Source organism: Megascapheus bottae, chromosome 17, assembly GCF_031878675.1.
Source record: "Megascapheus bottae isolate mThoBot1 chromosome 17, mThoBot2.hap1, whole genome shotgun sequence".
In the NCBI taxonomy this organism is placed as follows: domain Eukaryota; kingdom Metazoa; phylum Chordata; class Mammalia; order Rodentia; family Geomyidae; genus Megascapheus; species Megascapheus bottae.
The window spans coordinates 4995978-5010153 of NC_143525.1; the positions used below are offsets into that span (position 1 = coordinate 4995978).

General features: G+C 41.9%; 1 protein-coding gene across 3 annotated transcripts in view; it reads left to right on the forward strand.

Moving 5' to 3' along the window:
• Positions 1 to 1566: 1566 nt before the first annotated feature.
• Positions 1567 to 14176, forward strand: part of Specc1 (sperm antigen with calponin homology and coiled-coil domains 1) — a 243978-nt gene continuing 231368 nt past the window's right edge. For all 3 annotated transcript variants that reach the window (XM_090349468.1, XM_090349469.1, XM_090349471.1), the window contains exon 1: positions 1567 to 1598. The gene's annotated coding sequence lies outside the window, so the exon portion shown is untranslated. The remainder of the gene's footprint in view (positions 1599 to 14176) is intronic.

The following is a 14176-nucleotide window of genomic DNA, read 5'->3' on the forward strand; positions in this document are numbered from 1 at the left end:
TCATTATTGTGGGGCCTGACTTGTGCATTGTAGGGCATTTTTATCAGGATCCCTAGTGCCCATACACTAGATGCCAGTGGCATGAGTGACAGTTATAACAGCCAAAAAAGTATCTCCAGATATTATTGTTCATGAGAACCACTGGCTAGTCTCACCCTTCTAGTATTTCTACAGCTCTACCTCCCTCTTCACACATACTACTCAACATTATTAACTATCTCTCCTGTAAAGTCAGCTGCTCCCTATCAACTGAATTCTTTTCATAAATATTTAAATGTGTTGATTTTCCATAGTAAACAAACCAAACAATACCCTCAACAGCACTCTTACTTCTAGCCACCAGGCCTCTCTTCTTCTTCTTCTACCACACCTGGCAAAAATGGGTTGTTTGCCTGACCCATTGGTTGCTCACACCTGAAATCCTAGCTACTCAGGAGGCTGAGATCTGAGGATCCCAGTTCAAAGCCAGCCCCAGTAGAAAAGTCCATGAGACTCTTATTGCCAATGAACCACCAAAAAGCTGGAAGTGAAGTTATGGCCCCAGAAGTACAGTGCCAGCTTTGAAGGGGAAAAGTCAAATAAGAGTGCAAGGTCGTGGGATCAAGCCCCAGTACTGGCACATAAAAAAAGAAAAGAAAGCAGGTTGTTTGATCTTCACTCCATGAAATCCCTTCCATCCTACCCCTTCAGGTTTTAGTGATGTTTTGACTTCCTTGTCATTATAAATACAGTGTCCACGCATCGGCCTCTGGACATAAGGTTCACTGGAGGAGAATCAGTTTGAGGGGAGTGAAGCTCCTGAGCTTAGTCTTGACCTTGTGGAGTTCCAGATGCCTCAGCTAGATCCCGGAGATGGTGGCAGGACACTGTTGAAGAAAGGTTAGGGTGAGAGGGGAAGTGTAGGCTAGACAGAAATGTCTCAGTCTCCTGCACTGTAGATAGGAACACATCGATGTGTGTGTATGTATCACACGAGGAATCACGAGTTCCTTTCAGGGAGGAGGAAAAGTCTAAATAGCGATGTATGTAACTCAGTGGTAAAGTGGCCGCCTAGCAGGTGGGAGGCTCTGTATTCCATTCATACCACTGCAAATGCGAACAAAACCAAAGTCACATAAATCCTGTGAGATGGAGAATACTTACTTGCATCAAGGTCGCAGAAGCTGCTGGTTCGAGTATCATGCTTTAGGATCATTAGGCTGGAGGTCCGAGAGGGGTGTCAGGCCTCCCAGTGAGACACCCCAGCCCCAGAGAGTGAGGTCTGGAAGAGTCAAAGGATGAAGGAGGCAGGAAAAAAAAAAAAAAAAGGTCCTTGGACTACAACTCCCAGTAACCCTCCCTCTGGTTCGTGGGCGCCTCCTGGAGGAAGCTGAAGGATGCTGAAGGGAGAAGATGCGGGAATCCCTGACTACATCTCCCAGCGATCTTCGCTTCGGTTCATGCGCGCCCTCTGGAGGTTGCTGGTGGATAGGCGCTGAGGGATCCCCGAACCTTTCTACTGGCACCGGAGAGCACCGGCCAGGCAGCAGTGGGCTGCAGGCTGCGGGCTGCGGGCTGCAGCAGCGTGTGGAGAATCCAGTGGAAGCCGAGCCGGACAGGTGAGGTGGAGCCGCGAGCCCAATGCTCTGCTGAGCCTCAGCTGTCTTATCATTCCCGGGTGGGCAAAGGGGTCCCGGAGTCCGGGCGCGGGGACGCAGGACTCCTCTATGGAAAGACGCGCTGCGGAGATGGTTGCGGTGACCCCAGTTCCCTTCCTGTCCCCAGCCAGAGAGGGGCGTCCTGCCCTGTGTTGCCCAGTCTGGAAGTAGAGGGACTAGCGTTGCAGGTGGCAAAGGCAGGTGGCAGCCCTCCCTTCCCCTCCGGGCCCAGGGAGAAGGGTTGGCGCAGGAACCCGGGACAGAGGACCAGGTGACTCCTAGGACTGTGGCTCCGGGATGCACCCGCAGTCCTCGCTGTGGTGGGACAGGTGCGCCCGGCCGGGACCCCTGGGGCTTAGAGAGGCTCCCGCATCCCGGCTGGTCGTGGTGCGGGTTGCTGTGTGATGTGAGGAACGGAGGATCCCTTGGCCGTCCTCAAGATCACGCAGCTCCGGACCCCCTTCTAACCCGGAGTGACCCGGGCTGCGCGTCTCAGGGGCTCAGGGTGCCTGACGAGAGCGGCCCCCGGCCCCCGCCCCCCGCCCCCGGCACGGCGGGCAGGGAGGGATGAGCTGGGGCGTCCAGGTGATGCGGAGCTCGCCTGGAGTGTGACAGGAACAGTTTCCTTGCCCAGAAGCCTCAGAGACAAAAACAAAACAAAACTACTTTTATGTGCCCTTTAAAAAAATTATTATTGTTTGACTCTGACTATGTATCTTATTTTTATTTTACGGAAGTTCCATTTGCCAGCACGCAAAGTTTATATAATAAGCAGCAGCATACGCTTTAGAAGAGAAAATATTCCCTTAGAGGGCTCTTCCTTGCCCTCTGTCGGATGCATGACGTGGGACTGGCTTGACACGCTTATCCCTCGGTAACTGCAGTAGCTGCAGGCTAGAGATAAAGTGTTTTTGAGCAGCGCCACAGCTCAACGCCTCAGAACGATTTTTGGTGTCCCAAGATTTGGTTATCCAATTTCAAAACACAGTGTTATTGCCATGATTAAGATGAGAAGCAGGGTGTGGTGGGGCTCAAGCTTGTCAATCCTAATGCCTCAGTCTAGAAAATACATACTTTGCAAGATTAATCCCCAAAACAAGCAGGTTTAAACGGAAGCGGAGCCTCCAACTAAACTCTATGAATTTTCATTTTCAGTTGATCTGTTTGACTGTTTCAGGTAAATAATTCTATTAAGAAACTCTGTATCTCTTAAGATTTATACTTTTTCTTGCCTTCCTTTGGCCACACTACAGTATTGACTTTTAAGGCCCAATAGGATGTCTTCTTCTTAGGTTTGGTTTTCTGGGACTGTTGCTCAAAAAGGCTCTTTACCGGTAAATGTTAGTTGAGTTTCTATTTATACCTAATTACTAAGATTTTAACAGTCAGAGATGGGTGCTGATTGCTTTTTTTTTTCCAGGTGCTTTTGTACAGAATGCATTGATATGACCATGTTGGCTTCCTTAAGATTGCAAATATAAGTGGCGACATTGCTAAATTTTCTTTCTAAAATCTTGGCACATTTAAAAATTCATTCTGGGTTGTTTGATAGATTTTAAGTAGGGTTTGATACCTTGGTTTAAGGGTGACATTGGTATATACATTTAATAAATGAGATTGGTTATATAGTTTTCCTCTTTCCCCATGTGTGTTTGTAATTCACATGATACTGTTGTAACTAAAGTTGGGAATTTTCCCATCATTTTCTGTGTTCTGGAGTAGAAGAATTTTCTGTTCCTTGAAGTTTGGCAGACTTTCACTGCTGACTGCCTGGACTGCTGTTAGTGTTTTTAGGAAGTTGATATTAGTATTAAACTACTTTTACATTTTTCTCTAACCATTAAGTATTTCTAGGATCATTATCAGTATTTCTCAGGTTATTTTTCCCCTAGAAAAATCAATAACATTACTGATACTTAAATACATGTTAGCATAAGTGTATATACATATAGTAATCTACTGTAAGACAATAGATTTATGTATTTGTGAGATGCTATCTCCCTTGTTAATTCTGTTTAAATGATATATTTTTCTCTTTTATTGTCAGATGTGTTGAATGGTTGCTTTTTAACTTACTACGTTTTTAAGGAATAAACTTTGGGATTTATTGGCTAATCCTATCAAGCATTATCTTCCTACATTATTTTTTTTCTTTTTTTGTACAAGAACTGGAGCCGGCTGTGCTTTCTTGTTCATGGCTGGCATTCTAGCATTTGAGCCAGACCTCCAGATGGGTATTTTGCTAATTAATTGGTGATATAGTCTATCACAGATTTTTCTTTTCTTTTTTTGTGGGAGGGGCCATGGGACTTGAACTCTGGGCCTGCGCACTGTCCCTGAGCTCTTCAGCTCAAGGCTACCTCCCTACCCCTAAGCCACAGCCCACTTCCCATTTTCTAGGGATTAATGGAGATAAGAGTCTCATAGTCTTTAGTTTCCCAGGCTGGCTTTGAACGGAGATACTCAGATCTCAGCCTTCTGAGTAGCTAGGATTGCAGGCATGAGCCACTGTGCCTGGCTCTCACAGACTTTTCTATCTTAGTTGGCTTCATACCTTAATCCTCAGATCCACATGTGCCTCTTGAGCATCTAGGATTACAGGTATATGCCACCAGTACCCAGCATTAGGCTTATTTCTTGCTTGCCAGTTTGTACCCCTTCCCTGTTTTTTTTTTTTTCCAGTTCTAGGACTTTAACTAAAGTCCTGAGCACTGTCCTTGGGCTTGCTCAAGGCTAAGGCTCTACCACTTGAGCCACAGCGCTACTTCCAGCTTTTTCTATATATGTGGTATCCAGGAATCCAACCTGGGGCTTTGTGCATGCTAGGCAAGCACTCTACCACTAGGCCAAATTCCCAGCCCTCCACTTCCCTAGTCTTTGTTGGACTAATTTAAAATCTTTTTCTGTTTTATCATTACAGATTTTATTCCTGTTGAGATTATAACTAGGTACCCCCTTTTTTGTGGGGGAGGCAACTGCTCATTGATGTGTATTTGCACAAAGGCACATACATTATCAATTACTTTTTTTTTTTTTTTGCCAGTCTTAGGGTTTGAACTCAAGGCCTGAACACTGTCCCTGAGTTTCTTTTGCTCAAGATTAGCACTCTATCACTTGAGCCACAGTGCTACTTCTGGCCTTTTGTTTATGTGGTACTAAGGAATCAAACCCAGGGCTTCATGCATGCTAGACAAGCACCTTACCACTAAGCCACATTCCCAGCCCCATCAATGAAAGTTTTTAACAGTATTTGTCCTTACTCTTTTGGTAGTACGGATCAAACCCAGGATTTTGTACTTACTAGACAAGCACTTAGTCACTGAGCTACATCATAGACCTATCAATTAATTTTGATAAACTGAACACACATAACCAATTTCTCCTATGGTCCTGAATCTTGCTTTTGCTGCTCATTACTAAGGGTAGCTACTACTTTGATCTCAACACAATAGATTAGTTTAGCCACTCTGTACCAATAGAATCATAGAGTGTATGTATACTCTTCTGAATTGCTTACTGTTTCCAACACATGACTGCACTTATTTATTTATTGTTAGTGGATCTTATTTATGGATTTTAGGGCTCGAACTTGGCCTGGGCATCATCCCTCAGCTCTTCAGCTCAAGGCTACTGCCCTACTCTTTTTCTTTTTTTGCCAGTCCTGGCCTTGAACTCAGGGCCTGAGCACTGTCCTTGGGATTTCTCAAGGCTAGAGCTCTACCACTTGAGCCTCACCACCACTTCCAGCTTTTTTCTATGTATGTGGTACTCAGGAATCAAATCTGGGTCTTCTTGCATGGTAGGCAAGCACTCTACCACTAGGCCAAATTCCCGGCCCTCGCCCTACTCTTGAGCCAGGCCCCACTTTACATTTTCTAGAGGTTAATTGGAGATAAGAGTCTCAGGTCCTTTTGTGCCCTGGATTGACTTTGAACCTTGATCCTCAGATCTCAGCCTCCTGAGTAGCTAGGATTAAAGGTGTGAGCCACCATGCCTGTGCCAGGCACTCACTATGGCTCAAGTGATAGAATGCTAGCCTTGATTAAAAGAAGCTTAAAGACATTGCCTAAGGTCAAGCTCTCAAGACAGGCACAGACTATTTTTTTTTACTTTCCCATAGGAAAATATCCTCTCACTCTCTCTCTCTCTCTCTCTCTCTCTCTCTCTCTCTCTCTCTCTCTCTCTCTCTCTCTCTCTCTCTCTTTCTCTCCCTCCCTCCCTCTCTTTCTCTCCCTCCCTCCCTCTCTCTTTCTCTCCCTCCCTCCCTCCCTCCCTCTCTCTCTCTCTCTCCACTATCTTTTCACCCTCCTTCCCCCAACTTAGTGCCTTGTATTCTTTCTTGGCCTTTCTACTCAAGGCTGGTTCTGTTACTTAAACCACCCTTCCACTCTGGCTTTTTGGTGGTTAATTGGAGATAAGAGTCTCACAGACTTTTCTGCCTGGGCAAGCTTCAAATCTCAATCTTCATATCTCAGCCACCTGAGTAGGATTACAGATGTGAACCACCAGTGCCCAACCATTTCCTGACCTAGAAACATGCTAAAGTATGTACAGTCCATGCTAAACAGATTGAAGGGGCCTACCAGTGACAGAGTGTGGTGGAACCACTCAAACATCTAAGATGATTTACCCTTAATTGATCTCTAGTCACTTCAAATGAACATCACATCACCCAGTGAATAGTGCACAGCTCCATTATGTCTTTCCTACAGAACCATTGTGATCCACCCTCTCCCCTACCCCCACCAACCTCCCCTCCTCAACTCTGGCTACAGTTGTGGTCATGAGATATTATCACTTACTTTCCTTCTGTGATTACATTGGGCAGTTTTTGTTGCTTATGTTATGTCTGTCTGAGTTTGATGTCCCACCAGATTGGAAATTCTGTGAGGACTAAGTAGCATGTCACACTTAGTTCTATGCTCAAAGCCTTCCGGGAGGATGACATGCTTAGATTTGGCACCTGTTGATTTGGTACTCATTGAAAGAACAGCTAAGAAGATGTAGGAAGCAATCCCTTCTTCATTCTGCCCACTGCTTAATATGAAGCTGATCTTTGTTCTGTATTGAGAATAGAAAGGTAAAGCACCAACCTGGCATTAACTATTCATGTTGTCTGCATTCTACCTGTAGCAGATGGCATAATTACATGTTTTCAGTGGAAAGACTTTCTGAGGTCATAGAACTTAAGTGTGGGTTTGGATTGTCAAATCATCTTTCTTTAAAAAATTAATGTACATTAATTATACAAAGTAACAGTTTTCATGCTGAAGCAATTTTATGCATCGACTTACTTGAACATATTCCTCTCATTACCCTCTTATTCCCACTTTCTTCTTCAACCTGCTTCTTCTACAGCAGTCCCTCTTCTGCTTGTGTGTCTCTTTTTCCTATCTAGATTCCACATCTGAGTCTGACTTGTGTCACTAAACTTCTCAGTCTACAATTCTAGATGTTTTCCTGCAAGTCATGCTTTTATTCCTTTTTTATGGCTGAATAATACCCCATAGTGTTTAAATACCACCTTTTCTTTGTCCAGTTGTCCATTGATGAGCACCTAGGCTGATTACATACAATGGCTATTGTGAATAGTACTGCTATAAAACATGGGTATGAATATTCTCTCTAATATGCTCACTTTAATTCCTTAAGGTATATACTTAGGAGTGGTATGGCTAGATCATATGGTAATCTTATTTAAATTTTGTTTGAGGAACCTCTATACTGATTCCCAAAATGCTTAAACTAATTTATATTCTCAATATATTTATATTCTCAATATTAGTGTATAAGGGTCATTTCTCCCCCAGATCCTTGCCAACATTAGTTGTTTATGTTTTTCCAATGATAACCATTCTGACTGGGGAGAGATAGACTCTCAATGTCATTTTTTTAACTTTTTATTTTTTAATTATTATACAAATGTTGTACAGAGAGGTTACAGTTACTTAAGTCAGGTAATGTATATATTTCTTTTTGGTGAATGTCACCTTTTCCCTTGTTCTCTCCCAATTTTTCTTCTCAATGTAGTTTCGATTTGCATTTTCCTGATGGCTTCATATGTTGAACATTATTTCCTACATATTTAGTGACCATTTACACTTCCTTTTTTGAAAAGGATATTCAGGTCATTTGCCATTTATTCTATTTATTTGTTTGTTTGTTTATTGTTGGTTTTAGGGCTTGAACTCAAGACCTAGGTGTAGTCCTTGAGCCTTTTTGCTCAGAAGCCACAGCTCTACTTCTGGTTTTCTGGTAGTTAATTGCAGATGAGAGTCTCGAAGACTTTTCTACCTGGGCTGGTTTCAAACTATGATCCTCTAATCTCAGCCTCATGAGCCATCCATACCTAGCTTAATTTACCATTTATAAATTAGATTGCTAGTTCTTTTGATGTTCAACTGAGTGTATTTGGTTTGAACTCAAGGACTCATGCTAGACAAAGGCTCTATCACTTGAGCTATACCTCTAGCTTTCAAATTTTTTAGTTCTTTTTATGTTCTGGATATGTTAGGGGAAGGACAGTTTCTTTGACCAGCTATGCTGGAGAGACTAGATTTCCACATGTAGAAAGCTGAAACCAAATCCTTATATCTCATACTGTAAAATATCAACTTAAGCTAGACACCAGTGCTTCACATCTGTAATCCTAGCTACTTATGAGGCTGAGATCTAAGTATTGTCATTTAAGCCAGCCTGGGGAGGAAAGTACATGAGACTCCAATCTCTAATAACCACCAAAAAGCTGGAAGTGGAGGTATGGCCCATGTGATACAATGCCACCTTTGAGCAGAAAAAGCCAAGTTAGAGTGAGAGGCCCTGAGTTCAAAGACCCTCTTCTCTTCCTCCTTATAAACTCAAAATGAATAAAAACTTTAAGGTAGGTCCTGAAACTTTGAAACTCCCAGAGGAAACTGTAGGAAACACTTTAAGGTGAAGACATAGCAATGATTTTCTGACTAGAGCCCTAATAATTCAAAATTACTAGCAATGATTGACAAATTTGAAAGCTTCAGTGCAGCAAAGGAAACAACAGAGTGAAGAGTTAACTTACAAAAAGGCAAGGGGCTTTTATGTACAATCTGTGAGTGTTGAGCTCAATGTAGCTGAATAGTGGAGGTGAGGGTTTATGGTGTTAGGTAAAAGAACTTGGGGCAGGTTGTAAGAGGAGTGGTAAACAGCAGAAAAGCGGGAAGAAGGAGAGTGACGCTGAACCATGAATGCTTCAACAAGCAAAGGCAGATGATGGCAACTCCCATGTTGTTAAAATGTGTCAGAACATAAGAAAACACCAAAGCCTCTCACCTGATTAGAACAGTAGAAGCCTATAAAAGTAAACTATAGACCAAATTCATTCTTAGTATAGATAAAAACACCAAAAATAAAAGGAATAGATCTTTTTTTTTCGCTTCTTTTTTTTTATTGTAATTAGTAAAAGGGTTACATGATATTTGCCAGATAGAAGGTGCATTAATTCACATACATTGATACCCTTTCACATGTCTTGGTACCTGTTTCCCTCCCCCAGGAATAGATCTTATTCTAGGAATTTCAAAATATTTGGACATACTTTAGCACAAATGATTATACAAATAAAAGAGGAAAGCTCTGGAATCATCTCTGGAGAATAAGACAAAAGTTGGATGCAGGTTGATGTCTAGCTTCTAGAACTGTGAGCAAATAATCCACTTCTTTGACCTCTCTTTCTTTGTTGCTTTTTTTGTGCTAGTCCTGAAGCTTGATCTCGGGCTCTGAGATCAAGCCTTTTCACTCCAAGCTAGTGCTGTTCCACTTGAACCACGTCTCCACTTCTCACTTTTTGGTTATTAATTAGAGGTGAGAGTCTCATAGACTTTCCTGCCTCGGCTGGCTTTGAACCTCAATCCTCAGATCTCAGCCTTCTGAGATTACAGGTGTGAGCCACTAGCACCTGGCTTAGAAGTACTTTCTATTATTTCAGCTATCCTGTTTTTGATGCCTGTTTTTGATGCTGGCAAACTAACATTCTCCTATCTTTCTGCTGCCCACCCCTAAGCCACTACTAAACTATACTTTCTGTCCCTTATGGATGTCCTTATGCTAGATGTTTCATTTATATGGAATCATGCATGTAGTTGTTTGTGACTGGCTTCTTTCACTTAGCTGAATATTTTCAAGGTTAACCCTCGTAACATGGGGCAGTATGTTACTTTTTTTGCATGGAAAAATAATACTGTAATATGTGGATACAGCATATATTGTTTGTCCTCCCCCCACCCCTCATTAGTAGTGGGACTTGAATTCAGGGCCTGGGAGCTATCCCTGAGCACTTTTTGTCAAGGCTAGTGCTCTACCTGTTTGGGCCACAGCACCACTTCCGGTTTTTTGGTGGTTAATTGGAGATACAGCCTTTCCTGCCTGAGCTGACTTTGAACTGTGATCCTTAGATCTCAGCTTCTTGAGTAGCTAGGATTACAGGCATGAGCCACCAGCACCTGGGTATCCATTCTTTCTTGATGATTTCAAAATTTGAAGACTCTTGGAGGTAGTTGAAGGCAAGAATTAGTTGAAGGAAATAGGCTTCTCAGGGTATGTTTTTGAAAGATATATCTTGTCCCGGGCCACTTTTTATTACCCCGTCTGCTTCCTGTTACCATGAGTTGAATATCTCTGCCCTATTACATCTTTCCACCGTAATAGTCTGCCTCACACACTCAAAAACATGGAATAAGGCTCTCATGGAATGAAACTTCTGAAAACTCTGAGCCAAAATAAACCCTTCCTTATTATTTTTTTCCAAATATTTTGTCACAGCTTGGTTAACACAGGAAATAGAGGGAATAGGGTTGTTGCTGTGACATTTGACAATTTGTTTCTGAAGCCTTTGGAGCTGGTTTTCAGGAGAGATTGGAAGCATTTGGAATTGTGGACTAGAAATGCCCTCCAAGGTTATAAGCAGAGTTTAATGAGTGATTCTGTGGGAGCTCAGAACAGGATGCTGACAGAAATACAGACAGTGAAGACTATTCATGAGATTTCAGACGGGAGTATCCCAAATAGGCCATACTGAGCTCCTTCAGGTTCAAACCTAGGTCAATTTGACTTGACTTCTCTAATCTTGATTTCTTTCTTTCTTTTTCTTTTGGTTAGTTGTGAGGTTTGAACTCAGGGCCTGGACCCTGTCCCTGAACTTCCTGTGCTCTAACTCTACCACTTGAGCCACAATACCACTTCCCGTTTTTGAGTGAAAGTCTCACTGGGACTTCTTTGCCCAGGCTGGCTTCAAACTTCGACCTTCAGACCTCAGCTTCCTGAGATGGTAGGAATATAGGTGTGAATCACCAGCACCTGGTTTCTAATCCTCATTTTTTTTTTTAACATTTCAAGAAGTTACAGATTTGTGGAGTTTACTTCATACAGATTCATGGAATTCATTTCATACTTCAAAACTGAATCAGCTATTTCCTGGGAGCCTTCCTGCTTTTTAAAGAATCAAATAGTATTGAGAAGCAGATTGTTTAAGAGAGAATGGTAGCACACACACACACACACACACACACACACACACACACACACACACACACACACAGAAAGTTGAACCTAAAGCCCGAGCTTCCAAGACAAGTGTTTTACCAACTGAATCCTGCGCCCAACACTTTATGCTTTGGTTTATTTTTCAGATAGACTTTTGTGTTTTTGCCAAGGATGGCCTGAAACTAAGACCCTCCTATCTACACCTCCTGCATACCTGGGATCTAATACTTAGATCTTCAAAGTTTTGAGGTGGCATTTCATCATAAATTGCATGCCCCATGCCTTTCCTATCACCCAGAATTCATGGGAGTCGGGACAGTGTCTTTTCCAGTTTTGTATTTACAGTGGTTTAGTTAGCACTGTTTTGGGAACTGAATAAAGATTCTGACTTGAATTGTGTTAAATAAGCTTGTGTTAAGCTCATCGTCACATAATTAAAGCATCTGTTTTGTCTTATTTCCACTCTCTTTCTCTCTGCATATATGGTTTTTCTCTTTCTCTGCCTCATTCTTTTTCTTTCCTTCCCTCCCTCCCTGCTTCTCTCTCCTTTTTCTCTCATTGTTGAGGAATCAAATACATAGCTGTGCATATACTAGCACATGCTCTGCACTGAGCCAACACCCTGGTCTAATTTGATAATTTTTGTAATGTTCTGAGTAGAGGATGGTAAACTTGCATAGAAATGTTCATGGGCTGTGTGCACATTATTAAATGTTCCAGAACTTGTTTCTCTTGTTGAACAGAAAGTATTTTATTGGCTTCAGCACATTGAAAAAGTTATTACAAGATCTCAGGCTGTTCTAGAACTGTGAAATGGTCTCATGTGCTTTAAGAAATTTGTTATAGGGCCGGGAGTTTGGCCTAGTGGTTAAAGTGCTTGCCTAATATGCATGAAGACCCGGATTCAATTCCTCGGTACCATATACATAGAAAAAAAAAACACAGAAGTGGTGCTGAGGCTCAAATGGTAGAGCTCTAGCCTTGAGAAAGTCCAAGGACAGTGCTCAGGCCCTGAGCTCAAGCCCAGGACTGGCAAAAAAAAAAAAAAAAAAAAAAAGAAATTTGTTATAGTTTTCCCTATCCTAACTCAGTAACAAAGGGTTTCTCTTGCTGTAGAACTGTAGTTTGAGAAAGTGAGTTTTACTGTGTACTGAATCTAGAGGTTAAGAATATTGTTCTTTTTTATTAATAGAAAATGATAAATTGTTCAATAAATGATCATTAGCAAGTAAAAAAAAAAAAAGATCTCAGGCTGGTCTTACCAGGTAGTGGTAAGATGGCATGATGGGTTTGGATGCTTATTGAAGGTGACTTTCAAAGCTTTTGGTGGATGGTCTGAAAGTTTTCAAGCTTTATGCTTTTTCTTTTTTAATATACAATTTTATTATCGAAGTGTTATATAGAGGGGTTTACATTTCTTTTTTGGACAGTGTCACCTCTTTTTCTACTTTCCCCCAGATTTCCCTCCTGTCCCTGCCCACAAGGTTTCTTCTCTCTCTCTCTCTCTCTCTCTCTCTCTCTCTCTCTCTCTCTCTCTTTTCTTTCTTTTTCCCTTTCTTCCTTTCTCCTTTTCTTTCTTTCTTTCTTTCTTTTTCTTTCTCTTTCTTCCTTCCTTCCCTTCTTTCTTTCTTTCTTTCTTTCTTTCTTTCTTTCTTTCTTTCTTTCTTTCTTTCTTTCTTTCTTTCTTTTTTCTTTCTTTCTCTCTCTCTTTCTGTGGCTCATGGGCCTCAAGCCTGGGCACTGTCTCTGAACTCTTCAGCTCAGTGCTACCGCCCTACCTGGGTATTGTCCCTGAGCTCTTCAGCTCAAGGCTACCACCCTACCCTTGAGTCAATCCCCACTCCCCATTTTCTAGAGGTTAATTGGCGATTAGAGTCTCAGGTCCTTTTTTGTCTTGGCTGGCTTTGAACCTTGATCCTCAGATCTCAGCCTCCTAATTAGCTAGGATTACAGGCATGAGCCACTGCACCCTGCTAAGGTTTTCCTTTTTAAACTGATTCTCCTACTGTATTTCTTTGGGAGTTTGTATGCATGTGTGTTTGCTGCTACTGGGGCTTGAACTCAGGACCTGGATGCTGTCCTTTAACTTTCGTGTACTCTATCCACATCCAGCTTTTGGGGGGTTAATTGGAGATATGAATCTCACAAACTTTCCTGCCTTGGGTGATTTTGAATCTTCATCCTCACATTTCAGCATCCTGAGTAGGATTAAAGGCATGTGATAATAGGGCCTGGCTGAATGCTTTGAAGCTTTTAAGATAGTTGCCCAATCTCTCTATTATATTTTCATCTGGAGGAGTGTGATAGTACCCTAAGCAATTCCAATCAAAATGTCATGATTTTAAGCATGACAATGTGTCATTTATCAGGCATTACATGGTATCCTTTTACATATGCAATTTTATGTTTTATATGTGTTGAAATGTATTTTAAAAAGATGTAATGAGAAAAAATGTACAAAACTTTCCTAAGTGCTAAGTAAATGAAAGATGTGTTAAAAGCACTGAGCTTTAAGTCATCTTAAGGAGACAAGGGAAGCCTTAATTCAGAATCTAGGGGCTGTTTTTACTTGAAGAAATTGTACTTTGGCACTTTAGTAAGAGTTTAAAATGAAAGGGTAAGTCCAGGCTGAATCTAGCTTTGAGACTATAATGATAATGGCACTGTCAGTTGGTTTTTTTTTTTTTTTTTTTTTTTTTGCCAGTCCTCGGCTTGAGCTCAGGGCCTGAGCACTGTCCTTGAACTTTCTCCAGGCTAGAGTTCTACCACTTGAGCCTCAGTACCACTTCCAGCTTTTTTTTCTGTATGTGGTACTGAGGAATCGAACCTGGGTCTTCGTGCATGCTAGGCAAGCACTCCACCACTAGGCCACACTCCCGGCCCTTTTTTTTTTTTTTTTAAAGTTTACTCTAAATGGGTTTAGGCAGAGAACATAAGAAGAGTAGGTTTATCTATAGTTTTCATTTGGATGAAGGAAGAGAACCCTAAAGACTGCACTGTTAAGCACTAAGTGTGAGTGTGTGTGT